The sequence below is a fragment of the Zea mays genome, chromosome 3, assembly GCF_902167145.1.
Source record: "Zea mays cultivar B73 chromosome 3, Zm-B73-REFERENCE-NAM-5.0, whole genome shotgun sequence".
NCBI lineage: Eukaryota > Viridiplantae > Streptophyta > Magnoliopsida > Poales > Poaceae > Zea > Zea mays.
This window is the reverse complement of record NC_050098.1, coordinates 118,400,012-118,414,396: the sequence shown is the minus strand read 5'-3', so window position 1 is coordinate 118,414,396 and position 14,385 is coordinate 118,400,012.

The window sequence follows — 14,385 nt, the reverse complement described above, 5'->3', positions numbered from 1 at the left end:
CTGGAGCTGACCCTCGGAGCTCCGCCGCACAGCGACAAGGCTGCCGCCCGGTGGGACGGATCGCGTCTCCACGCCCCCCTCCTCCGAGGCACCAAGCGCCGACGCCTCGGCCGTCTCAGCGTCGGCAGCGACCGGTCGCTCCCCGACTGGGACGGCGGCGGCTTCAGTAGCGATAGGTGCCGGCACCGCCGACACGTCCGGTGGGCCCAGGGCCACGTCCGCGTCAGCCGCCTCCCCTAGCACAATGGCCGCCTCAGCAGAAGAGCCGGCCTCGGGAACTCGCTCCACGGCGACTGGTGCCGCCTGAGCCCCCTGCTGTGGAGCACCTTGCGAGAAGGTCAGCTGAACGGCAAGGCCCGGAGCGGCACCGGCCGCGCAAGCCGGCGCCGTCTTAAGGGCCTTTCGGGGAGCCAGGTCGGTCAGGCCATGGCTTCGCTTGCTGAGGGAAAAAGAAAAATCACGGCCGGGACATACGAATGAAAAGCCAGGACGAAGACATTCCAAGATACTTACCCGCTCCGGGCCATGATCAACCGTGCCTGGGGGGAGGTCTCTCGGATCTCGACCCCTGGAGCCGCCGCCGAGGTCCGCTTCGCCGACAGCTTCGGCACCACCCTTGCTTTGGGCGCCCTGAACGCCTGGGGGGTGGACTGCCCAGGCACTGCCACGGCGACCTGAGGGTCGCTCTCCTGCGCTGCCGGCGTGGGCGGCGGCTCTCGGGGAGCAGACGCCTCGGCCTGGCTCCCCGGGGTCGCTCAACTCCTCCAGCCGAGGGGTCAAGTACCCTCTCGGATTGCCCCCGCTCCTCGGGCCGGGACCCCGGCGTCTCGACTCCGGGGACTGACGGCATCAGCCCGCTCGGGGGCTGGCTTGACGGCTCCTGGCCTAACCCCAAGCCAGGGCTGAGGCCAAGGCGGGCAGCCATGTCGTCTTCCTCGTCATCATCTTCATCATCGTCGTTGTCGTCGGGCGTTTCCGGCGACGGCTCCCTCGGGAGCCCCTCCCTCTCCTGCCGACGACGAAGCTTTTCCAAGGCGTCTCGAGCCCGCATCCGCTCGCGGGCCCGGGCCTTCTCCGCGTCCTTCTTTTTCTTCTTCTCCTCCGCGGCAACCCGCCGCGCTGCTCAGTCCACCGCATCCTGCGGGACCCGTGGCAGGGAAGGCTTGTGCCACCCCACCTCCTGAAGACGGAGGAAAATCCCAACCGTAAGAACCAGGAGCAACCCGATGCAAGAGGAAGGAAGGAGCGGACACTCACCAGAGTCACGCACCCTTGGTCTGGGCGCATCAAAGGCTGGGAGAAGGCGCTGGGGTGCGGTTTCCCCAACGCGACGACCACCCGCCCATGGAGGACGTCGAAGGGAAGAGGGTCCGAGGACATCCGCGAGCCCTCCAAGTCAGCCTCCGGTGTCATCTCCCAAAGCGGCAACCGACGCTCCGCCAAGGGAAGCACCCTCCGGCGGTGGATGGCGGCAATCACTCCCGCGGCGGTGAGTCCCCATTTCCGCAACACCTCCAGGGCCTTGAGAAGGGGTTCGAGGTTTTTCTGTCTCTCGTGCGGGGTCCCATGGTGCCAAGCATCGGCGGCGACGGTGACTACTCGCTGGGAAAACGGTGGGAGCAACTCGCCGTCATTCCGGAGGTAGAACCACCGGCGCTGCCACCCTTTGTTCGAAGACGCAAGGATGGCAGGGATGTACATCGACGCCCACAACTGCCTCAGCTGAAGGATGCAGCCGCCGGCCCGCACTGCCGCACGGACCTTTCTCTCCCCCGTCGGCGAAGCGAAAAGCTCCGCGAAAAAGAGATGAGTCCATAGGTCCCAGTGGGGGGCGATCCCCAAGTACCCCTCGCACACCGCTACGAAGATGGCGGCCTGCGAGATGGAGTTGGGGCTGAGGTTGTGCAACTCCACCCCGTAGTGGTGCAGGATCGCCCGCATAAAGCGGCTCGCCGGCACACCGAATCCCCGCTCGTGGAAGGAGACGAAGCTCACGATGTACCCCGGCGGTGGGGACGGAGCGGCTCCGCTCACGGGGGGAATCCATTCCGGCCGCCGCTCATCGGAGAGAGGGCGAAGTAAACCCTCGCCGACAAGATCCTCCAGATCACTCGCCGTCACCGTGGAAAAAGGCCATGGGTCGCGCGGCGAGATGATGGTCACCCGGTCGGCCATCACCGAGCAAAAAGGGTGGCAGCGCAAGGGACAGGGAGGGTGGTTTCCTCTTCTCTGGCTAAGTCTCTCGGGTTGCGAAAACCTAAGAGGGAGGCAGGAAGTGGAGCAAAGAACCATCGCCAGACCCTCTCCCGAGTATATAAAGACCAAGGCGATATCGGTTCAACGTTCCACCCGGACCGGACGCGGGATTCAAAAACACAAAGCGAAACAGCCGTTCCCCGAACGGCTCGCGCACGCGCAACGGCCGCCCCGCGAACCACTCGCCCCGTAGCATTAACTCCACGGCGGGACAGGCGGCGCCTCTGGCAGGAGAAGCGAACGATGCTTCGCCTTCGCCATAATGACCGCGACAAAAAAGGTACGCCGCGTCGTTCGATTTCATATCCTTTTCCTTTTTTCCTCTTTCTCTCTCTTGCAACAGGGACCGGGAAAGGGGGATACCCCGAAAAGGATCCTTCCCCGTGAAGGGACCAGGCTCCGAGCCTCCCTACTGATCAGAGGTTCGAAGGCTGGCCCCTCGGAAGGTTTCAACAGCCGCCTCAGAGCGCGTGGGCTCCACACCCACTACTGGTCAGAGGTTCGAAGGCTGGCCCCTTGGAAGGGTTCAACGGCCGCCTCAGGCTACTCGGGCTCCGCGCCCACTACTGATCAGGGGTTCGAAGGCTGGCCCCCGAAGGGTTCACAGCTGCCTCAGACACAGAGCGAGGGATGACCATGGGTACGTTCGATACATAACCAAGGCTCGGGCTGCGCTCCCGAGGTACCCTAGGACATTTCCGAGACCAGCGGGAACGATCTTGTAACGGAATCCCATCAGAGGGAGGCATCGAGCCCTCGGACCCCGTCGCCAGGGGACCGGGTCCGGCAGATCACCCGCAGGTACTTTTGGGCGTGCCTCCGGGCCCCTAGCCGACCCCTAACGAATGGGGCACGGACGTCCACTCGGATTACCCGCTTGCAGCTCACCGGAGACACCATGTTCGGCGCCCATCGAGGGCAACATGGCGCTTTCCCCCCTCCTCCTTGCGGAAAGGTGACGCAGGGGCATATGTAAAAAAGTTGAGTCTGTCCCTGATCGCCCTCTCGCCCTGTGCAGAGGCTCGGGGGCTGCTCTCACAAACCCGGCTCCGGCCGAACTGTTGACAGCGTCAACATACCAGCCCGAGAACTTGGGACCCGACTGTACACCCGGGCTACGGCCAGCTCGCATGAGGGACGACCAGACCAGCCGAAGCATTACGCGAGGCATTAAGACCTCGGAGGAGTGAAACCACTCCTCCGAGGCCTCGGGGGCTACACCCGGCGGGTGTGCTCGCGCGCACCCACCGGAACAAAACGCAACCGAGAAAGGCTGGTCCCCTTGCAAAAAAGTGCGACGAAAGCCTCCAAGCGAGTGCTAACACTCCCTTCAAGGCTCGGGGGCTACTGTCGGGGACCATAATTAGGGGTACCCTCAAGGCTCCTAATTCTCAGCTGGTAACCCCCATCAGCATAAAGCTGCAAAGGCCTGATGGGTGCGATTAAGTCAGGGATCGGTCCATTCGAAGGACGCGACCACGCCTCGCCCGAGCCTAGCCTCGGACAAGGGCAGCCAACCCCGGAGGATTTCCGTCTCGCCCGAGGCCCCCCTCCAGCGGCGAACATATTTCCGGCTCGCCCGAGGCCCTGTCTTCGCCAAGAAGCAACCCTGACCAAATCGCCGCACCGACCGACCAAATTGCAGGAGCATTTAATGCAAAGGTGGCCTGACACCTTTATCCTGACGCGCGCCCCCCAGCCGATAGAGCCGAAGTGATCGCCGTCACTCCGCCGCTCCACTGACCGGCCTGACAGAAAGACAGCGCCGCCTGCGCCGCTCCGACTGCGGTGCCACTTGATAGAGTGAGGCTGACAGGCAGTCAGGCCCGGCCGCAGGCACCATAGGAAGCTTCGCTTCGCCCAACCTAGGGCTCGGACTCGGGCTAAGCCCCGGAAGACGGAGAACTCTGCTCCGCCTGACCCAGGGCTCGGACTCGGGCTAAGCCCCGGAAGACGACGAACTCCGCTCCGCCCGACCTAGGGCTCGGACTCGGGCTAAGCCCCGGAAGACGGCGAACTCCGCTCCGCCCGACCCAGGGCTCGGACTGGGGCTAAACCCAGGAAGACGGCGAACTCCGCTCCGCCCGACCCAGGGCTCGGACTTGGGCTCAGCCCCGGGAGACGACGAACTCCGCTCCGCCCGACCCCAGGGCTCGGACTCCGCCCTGGCCTCAGCCGACGGTCTCCGCCTCGCCCGAACCAGGGGCTCGGACTCGACCTCGGCCACAGAAGACAGACTCGACCTCGGCTTCGGAGAAGCTTCCACATCACCCAACCTAGGGCGCAGACCAGCCACGTCAACAGGAGACGCCATCATCACCCTACCCCGAGCTGACTCGGGCCATGGGGAACAAGACCGGCATCCCATCTGGCTCGCTCCGCCAGGTAGGCAATGATGGCGCCCCACATACTCTGTGACGATGGCGGCTCTCAGCCCCCTTACGGAAGCAAGAGGACGTCAGCAAGGACTCAACAGCTCCGACAGTTGTCCCTCCGCCAGGCTCCAGCACTCCTCCGACGGCCACGACATCACACCAGCTAGGTGCCAAAATCTCTCCGGCTGCCACGACGACATGTACTTAGGGCGCTAGCTCTCCTCCGCTAGACACATAGCACTCTGCTATACCCCCCATTGTACACCTGGGTCCTCTCCTTACGCCTATAAAAGGAAGGACCAGGGCCCTCTTAGAGAGGGTTGGCCGCGCGGGGACGAGGACGAGACAGGCGCTCGCGTGAGGCCGCTCGCTCCCTCTCCCGCGTGGACGCTTGTAACCCCCTACTGCAAGCGCACCCGACCTGGGCGCGGGACGAACACGAAGGCCGCGGGATTTCCACCTCTCTCACGCCTGTCTCCGGCCGCCTCACTTCCCCCCTTCGCGCTCGGCCTCGCGCTCGACCCATCTGGGTTGAGGCACGCGGCGACATTCACTCATCGGCTCAGGGACCCCCCGGTCTCGGAACGCCGACAGCTATAATTCACCGGACTGTCCGGTGGTGCACTGGACTGTCCGGTGAGCCAACGGCCGCCAGTGCAACGGTCGGCCGCGCAATCCGCGGGCGACGCGTGGCACCGGACTGTCCGGTGTGCACCGGACTGTGTCCGGTGCGCTAACCAGCCCGGAGTTGCAACGGTCGGCAGCGCCAGAATTGGTAGGAGATCGCACACCGGAGATGAACAGTGGTTGTCCGGTGGTGCACCGGACTATCCGGTGCACCACCAGACAGAAGGCAAGAATTGCCTTCCCTGTTGGCCTCCAACGACTCCTAGCTGCCTTGGGGCTATAAAAGGGACCCCTAGGTGCATGGAGGTGTCACCCAAGCATTCACTAAGCAATTCTAAGTCTCCACACTCCATCTCCACGCACTTAATCGATGACAATGTAAGCAAGACATTTCCCTTTCGAAGTATTCCAGATTTGAGTTGGCTATTTTGTTACTAGGGTATAGTGATCACCCTAATTTGTGTACGTATGAGCAAGTCACACCGACTTAAGGCGTTTCTGTCTTAAGTCGATTACTCTGTTAGTAGGGCATAGTGATCACCCTAAGTCATGTAAGCGAGAGCATGTCGCACCGACTTAAGTCGTTTCCGACTTAAGCCAATTGCTTCGTTAGTAGGGCATAGTGATCACCCTAAGTCATGTAAGCGTGAGCATGTCACACAGATTTAAGGTGTTTCCGGCTTAAGGCGATTGCTCTGTTAGTAGGGCATAGTGATCACCCTAAGTCATGTAAGCGTGAGCATGTCGCACCAACTTAAGGCGTTTCCGACTTGAGCCGATTGCTCCGTTAGTAGGGCATAGTGATCACCCCAAGTCATGTAAGTGTGAGCATGTCGCACCGACTTAAGGCGTTTCTGACTTAAGTCGATTGCTTCGTTAGTAGGGCATAGTGATCACCCCAAGTCATGTAAGCGTGAGCATGTCGCACCGACTTAAGGCGTTTCCGACTTAAGCCATTTGCTCCGTTAGTAGGGTATAGTGATCACCCTAAGTCATGTAAGTGTGAGCATGTCGCACCGACTTAAGGCGTTTCCGACTTAAGCCGATTGCTCCCTTAGTAGGGCATAGTGATCACCCTAAGTCATGTAAGCGTGAGCATGTCGTACCGACTTAAGGCATTTCCTACTTAAGCTGATTGCTCCGTTAGTAGGGCATAGTGATCACCCTAAGTCAATCTAAGTCAGTTGTCAATCAAGAACTTGAATGCCTTGGAAGATGAAAGCTTTATTGATGAGGAAATCTTCTGATTATAGAGTACAACTCGCCCTCAAGAGTTTTGATATATTGCTAGGGGTAGAATTTTCTGAGGTGCTCGATATTCCATGAGTTCCCCACCTCGGTGCCATCCATCTGAGTAAGCCGGTAGGATCCCGGCCGTGTGACCTCTGCGACGACGAACGGTCCTTCCCATAGTGGTGATAGTTTGTGCCACCCCTCCCCCTTTAGTATTCGGTGGAGGACCAAGTCCCCCACTACAAAGGATTGATGTCGCACAACTTTGTCGTGGTAGCGCCTTAAGGTCTGCTAGTATCTGGCCGACTGAATTACCATGTTTAGTCGTTCCTCCTCCAGCACATCAATGTCCTCTAGCCTGGTTGCTTCTGCCTCAGCTATGCTCTCAAAGGTCAACCTAGGTGCCCCAAAGATTAGATCGGCAGGCAGCACTGCCTCTGACCCATACACCAAGAAGAATGGTGTGTTTCCATGTAGAGCTCGGCTTGGGTGGGTTCGTAGGCTCCAAACCACGTATGGTAGCTCCCTGATCCATTTCCCCGCAAGCTTCTCGCTCTTGTCGAATATCTTTTTTCTGAGTGCATCCAGTATCATTCCGTTGGCTCTTTCCACCTGCCCATTAGCTCTAGGGTGTGCCACCGATGCATACTTGATATGAATGATCCTTTGCTCGCAGAAATTGAAGAAATCTGAGCCGGTGAAGTTGGATCCCAGGTCAGTGATGATGCTATTAGGTATTCCAAACCTCAACATTATATCCTGGATGAACTCCATTGCCTTTGCTGAGGTCAAGGAAGCGATGGGCTTGTATTCTATCCACTTCATAAATTTGTCAATGGCGACTAGTATGTGAGTATACCCTCCTTGAGCTTTTTTGAAAGGCCTGATCATGTCCAGTCCCCAGCATGCAATCGCCCAGGTCACAGGAATAGTTTGCAGCTGCTGCGCAGGTAAATGCTGTTGTTTTGACAAGAACTGGCACGCCTTGCACTTCTGGACTAACTCGGCAGCATCACTCTTGGTGGTTGGCCAGTAAAACCCGGATCTGAAAGATTTTCCCACTAGAGTTCTTGATGCAGCATGCACACCACACTTCCCTGCATGAATTTCATCTAACAGTTGCCTCCCGGTAGCTGAGTGGATGCACTTCATGAGGACCCCTCCTACGCCTCTTCTGTACAGCAAGCCCCCTATGATGGTATAGTGGACTGACTGTCTTGCAATGCGTTCTGCTGCAACCTTGTCATTCGATTCCTCTTCGTTCTTTATGTACCTCATGATCGACTCTCTTCAGTCATTAGGGTCTACCTTTGGCTGACTCAGGGCGTTGCACTCTTCCACCTGATCTGTGGCAATGTTTGGTTGCTGTATTTCTTGGACGAAGATCCTAGGTGGAACTTGGGCCCGACTGGACCCCAACTTCGACAATGCATCAGCTGCTGCATTGCGATCCCTTTCCACGTGATGGAACTCCAATTCTTCGAACTTGTCTTCCAACTAACGCACAGCTACACAGTATTTGGCCATTGAGTCGGTGGAGCAGTCTCAATCTTTGTTTATTTGACTTATGACCACCAGTGAATCACCATACACCATCAGCTTCTTGATGCTGAGTGAAATCGCGATGCTCAGCCCGTGGACCAGTGCTTCGTACTCTGCTGCATTATTAGATGCCAGAAACAAAAGCTGGAGTGCATACTTGAGTTGCTATTCTCCAGGAGTAATAAAGAGAATCTCTGCACCCGCTCCTTGCAGCTTCAGCGAGCCATCAATGTACATTCTCCATACTTCAGCAACTTCTGGGCTTTCCAGGACCTGGTGCTCAGTCCATTCTGATATGAAGTCAACCAGTGCCTGAGTCTTTATCGCCGTGCGGGTCGGAACTCTATGTTGTGAGCTCCGAGATCGCATGCCCACTTGGCTATCCTTCCAATAGCTTCTTTGTTGTGAAGAATATCACCTATCGGAAATCCTGTGACTACCATGACTTTGTGGTCGTCAAAGTAGTGCCGGAGTTTGCGAGCGGTTAGAAGTACCGCATATAGCAGCTTTTGGACTTGAGGATACCTTATCTTTGAGGGCCCGAGGACTTCGCTGATAAAATAAACTGGATGTTGCACCGGGTATGTGTGCCCCTCCTCTGCCCGCTTGACTACTAACATGGTGCTTACCACGTGAGTCGTGCAGGAGATATACAGGAGCAGATCTTCTGCCGGCTGACCGGGTGTAGCTCGGCGTGGTGGCTTGAGTACTGGCGGGGTGGTCAAGAACTTCTTCAGTGCCTCTAGAGCCTCATGTGCTTCTATGGTCCACTGAAACTTGTCCACCTTCTTGAGTAATGTATAGAATGGCATTCCTTTCTCGCCTAGCCTTGATATGAACCTGCTCAGCGCTGCCATGCACCCAGTGAACCTTTGCACCTTCTTTTGTGACCGTGGTGCTTCCATCCTCATGATGGCCTCGATTTTCTTTGGATTTGCTTCAATTCCTCGATGGCTAACAATGAACCCAAGCAGCTTTCCGGCTGGCACTCCGAAGACACACTTTTCCGGGTTCAGCTTCCACCGGTAGCGCCTCAGGTTGTTGAAGACCGGCTGCAAATCCTCGATGAAGTTTTCTAAGTTTTCTGTCTTGATAACCACATCATCGACGTAAGCCTCTATCTGCTTGCCCCAGTGATCGAATAAGCATGTTTGGATGGCTCTCTGGTAAGTCGCTCCAGTGTTCTTGAGGCCGAACAACATGGAGGTATAGCAGAAAGCTCCAAATGGGGTGATGAAAGCAGTCTTCTCCTCATCTTTTTTGCCAGGCTGATCTGATGATATCTGGAGTAGCAGTCTAGGAAGGAGAGCATAGAGCAGTCAGTGGTCGAGTCAACTACCTGATCTATTCTAGGGAGCCCGAAGGGATTCTTCGGACAATGCTTGTTGAGATCAGTATAGTCGACGCACATGTGCCAATCAACTTTATTCTTTTTTAGTACAAGAATAGGATTTGCTAGCTAGTCAGGATGTAGTACTTCCCTAATGAATCCTGCTGACACTAAGCGAGCTAACTCGGCGCGAATAGCTTCCCTTTTATCAGGCGTGAAATGACGTAGCTTCTGTCGAATCGACTTTGCTTCCGGATACACCTTCAATTTGTGCTCGGCCAGTTCTCTCGGGACTCCCGGCATATCCGTAGGTTGCCATGCGAATACGTCCCGGTTATCTTGCAGGAACCGGATGAGCGCGCTTTCCTATTTATCATCAAAGCTAGAGCTGATGATGGCAGTCTTGCGTTCATCAAAGAATCCTAGATTAATCATCTTAGTTTCTTCAGTCGAACGTATAGAGGTCACGACCTAAGCTTCGTTAGTGGGTATTGTGAGATTTTCCTCCTCCAGCCTAGTGTTCGCCTGCACCGGAAGAGCTGCCAGGGGCCCAGCAGTGAGAGATGTTTGAATGGCTCCCAGAAGCACTCTGCGACGCCTTGGAAGTCAGCGCGCATAGTGATGATTCCTTGAGGTCCCAGCATTTTCAGTATCATGTACGGGTAATGTGGAATGGCCATGAACTTCGCAAGCCCCGGCCTTCCGATGATGGCGTTGTACCCATAGTCGAAGCGTGCCACCTCAAACCTCAGGAACTCAGTTCTGTAGTTATCTGGGGTCTCGAAGGTGACGGACAGGTAGATGTGCCCAGGTGGGTACTCCCCTTCAGTCGGCATGATGCCGAAGAAGGGAGTATCTAACTCGGTGAGGTCTTTGAGTGCGACCCCCAGGGCCTGGAGCGTACGGGGGAAGGTGACGTTGATGGTGCTTCCTCCATCCACTAATACTTTCTTCACCCAGCTCTCTCAGATCACCGGATCAACGAGGAGCAGCTATTTGCCGGGATGATCAAAGTTGAGCTATTGATCAGCTTGGCTAAAGGTTATCGCATGCTTCGACCATCGGTAAGGAGCTGGGGCACTGGTGGTGGGCACCAGGACCTGCTGGTCGTTGAGCTTTTGCTGCCTCCTGTTATCTTGTGCTCCATGCTCTCCGAAGATGACGTTGACCACCCTGTCAACGCGTGGAAAAGCTCCACCCCTCCCCCTTCCTGCTGCTGAGGCTGACATGGCTCGCCAGGCTCTCCTCACGGTGGGGGAGGTGGTAGAGGCTGGAATGGTCGGCCATGCCCAACGGAGTGCTTAAAGTCTCTGCAGTTTCATAGGGTGTGGCGCATGTCCTTATGGTACGAACATTGGGCTTTGAGGATTTCATCCAGTGTCTGTACCCCTCCGTGGGGTGCACCGCAGGCTCGAGCGACGGGTGGCCTGGCGGTGTGCACCTCCTCGCGGGGCCTCTTCTACCAGCGCTTGTCCGGTTGCTGGTTTGCGTCTCGCCGTGGCACGGATGGCGTGGGTTTCGTGCCTCTGATGAGGTCCTGGGCCCGTTCATCCACGGTGATGTAGAGGTCTGCCTCCCAGAACAATTGTTCGGAGGTGGCAGGTGCTTTCTGGAGTATGGCTCGGACGAATGCCGAGTCATTGGATCCTCGGTAAAAGTCTTCAATCACCGCTGCCTCGACGACTTCGGGGATGCGGTTCCTCGTTGTCTAAAACCTCTTGAGGTACGACTGGAGGGTTTCATCGTTCTGGCGCCTGATGGATTTGAGGTCCCATGGCTGCACCGGCTTGTCAGAGAGGGACTAGAAATTGGCGATGAAACGCCGACTGAAGTCGCTCCAATTGTCGATGCAGTGTCGGGGTAGATGTCAGAGCCACTGCAGTGCGTCTTGCCCTAGGACAATGGGCAAGTACGTTGTCATCACGTCCTCTGTTGCCCTGGCGGCCCGGCGCGACAGTCGTGTAGATGGCCAGCCAGCCGCCTGGATCCTGCTTGGGCTTGTACTTGTCGACGTTGGAGACCTTGAAGTTGGGAGGCCACTGGATGGCCCGGAGACGCGGAGTAAGCGCGGAGACCCCGCACGTGTCTTCCTGTCGCGCCAGCTGTCGGTGCTCGTGTGGTCGGTCCCGGGGAGGGGAGTCAGTAGTGTGTCGTCTCGACCGTCCCCGAAACGGCCCACTAGTTGAGGCTGTCGCCGACTCAGAACGGGTGGTGCGACTTCGTGCCGGGACGCCATGATCCCGGTCATACTCCTCTTGGCGCCTTATCTCATTTTCGTGCCATCGGTCGCAAGAAGCGTTGATGGAGTTCCGCACGTCTTGCCTGCTGTTGATGGCGTGACGTAGGTCGTTTGGAGGATGAGCAATGGGTAGAAGGTGATTAGCTGCTTGAGTAAGCAGCCGCCGGTAGCCTTCCGCGTCTAGGGTTCGTGGGAGGCCGTCAGCTAACTGGGCCAGTACCCCTCCGACTTCACTCGGCGTGTTCATTGCACGAGCAAAGTCGGGGTACATGTTCCGAGCGAAGAGAGGGTTCTCTCGGCGCAGCCTTGCACCTTACTCAGCTTGCTCTCATTCTCAGTCCTGAGCTTATCGGCGATCGCGGCGGTGAGAGTTTCGCCTTTCTCGGTGTACAAGCTCGTCGGGAGTTTCACCCACTTCTAAAGCTTTGTCGTGAGATACGAGTTGTGCCGGATCTCGTTCCCCAGCTTCATGATGTTGTCGTATGTTCTAGCATCTGTTCCTCCGTCGCCGCGCCTCACGCTAGGAAGGTTCTTTCCCTTGCATGGTAGGCTCATCGTCGGAGATGGGTGCTGACTCCAATCTCCTCCCCGATGAAGAGGATGTCGGGGTAGAAAGGAGTCGGCGCGATGGCGCTCTTCTTTCTGCCCTCCTTTGAGGGTGAAGGCGTCGAAAAGATGGCTCGACGTGTTCTCGTCCCCTGACTCAGGATGTTTGCCTCCTTCTTTCTAGTGATCCGTGTCCACTCCTTTATGGGCGAGGTGGACAGCGGAGTTCTTCAGTTATGCGAGCTCCTGACCTTCGGTTTGTGAGGGGTCATCTTCCCTCGAGATGCGGGTGGTGGCGCCACCCGCCGCTCTGCTTTGGCTCCCCTCCGGACTTCCGAGGAAAGCTTCTTCTTTGGCGGATCTGCCACGCGGTGCAGAGTCCCCTCCTCATCTGCTATGGACGATATGGTCCCAAAGTAGAACATGGTTCCGGGGCGAAAGGGGATCTCGCACTTGGAGATAATGGCCATTGAGGTAGCTCTGATCAATGACACACCCCCTACCTGGCGTGCCAGCTGTCAGTGTTTAGAGTCCGACCGCACACCCAGGGTTACCCTTGTGGTGCTTTTGGGTAGGACGGTGTTGTTGATTGTAGCTCAATGGTTCGTGCTGGAGGCACGAGAGAGAGAGAGACAAGCGATTTTCTGTAGGTTCGGGCCACTTGGAGAGGCGTAATACCCTACTTCCTGAGGTGGATCTGTATGCGGTTTGCTACAAGCGGTGTCTCCTGAATGGAGAGAGGCTAATGAGATAGGTAGATGGTAATGAAAATGATGGGGTTCTCCCTGGGCCTTATATACACGACCGTGGGGCACTTCATACGTACACGACGATCACATGTCTCCTAACTAATAGTGAACCGACTGAACTGATTTCCCGAAAATCCTGCCGACATTAGAGGGTGCCAGGCGCGGGAAAGTCGGGCGATTTTTTGGGGTAGCGCACGATTCGACGGACCATCTGGGCTCGGATCCATCGACTTCTCGGATCGGCCCATTCCACCACTGGCTTTTTCCCGGCCCACGGAGAGATGGCCTTGCGGGGTAACAGGTCCATGGCCCCTGCGCAAGGACCTTTCTCCTTCTAGTGGACCCGGGGGATATCTGTCCCCCACAAGCCCCCAATCTTTGAGTTGATTTTGAAATAATCGGCCCAAAGATTCTTGGTCTAGCCTATGGGTTTGTTATATAGCCTGATTTTTGTTCTGCCATTGGGTACACCGAAGGTGCACCCATTAGGTGTAGCCCCCAAGCTTTGAGTGGATTTTAGAAATAATCCATTCAAAGTTATTCATCGTATGCTTTAGAAATCGACATTTGGTCTTCAAGGAACTGTAGACTTATTGGGTGCACCGAAGGTGCACCCAATGGGTGTAGCCCCGAGCTTTGAGTGGATTTTAGAAATAATCCATTCAAAGGTCTTCATCTTATGCTTTAGAAATCAACATTTTGTCTTCACTTTATGAATAGATATTCAAACGACGCCATCTGTCCATGCCTTGTTATGAATAGATTGGGAGTACGAGCTTCGTCGTCCTCGCTGACGAAGCTTGGTGGCTCATCGTGGTCATTGTTATAGAAGTGAGTTCACTGGAGGCGAGTGCCAATGTTGATCACTTGTTTTTAATTGCTGTGAATTAAAAACAAGGCAACACAAGGTTAAATATTAAGGCCCTTCGTCCTTGAGGGCTTTATCTTTTTTAGAGATAATGGTCCTCAGATGAAGGTAACGATAAGTATTGGATGTCACCTTCGCACAATCTTTGTTCGAAGGTTATTTATAAGTGATGGCTCATGATGGAATGAAAGTATTTACATTTGATAAATAAAAGACGAATGATAAAGGATGAATCCTTTATTTTACTCATATTTATATATTTATTAAAATCATTCTTAACAAGCTATTACATTTATACTTTCGGGTCCACACGAAGGAGAACACAAAGATGACCATCGGAAAGTGAGTAATCGAGATTGCACTTTTAGCTCTCTCTCTTTCTGATCACCCTCCCAAAAAGATGAACAATACAGGAAACTGTTCATCTATTTATAGGCCTATGACATAACTCAGATGGAATTACAATTGTGCCCTTAATCTCTATACATTCGCTCTAATGCAGGTACTAAGGATAAAGTTGTCCTACTCTTAAATTGGCCTACTGTGAGTCCTTCGAAATTAGTTTGAGCCGAAGCTATGATCATGATGATTGTCGAAGCTTTACATCGTTCTTTGTATCC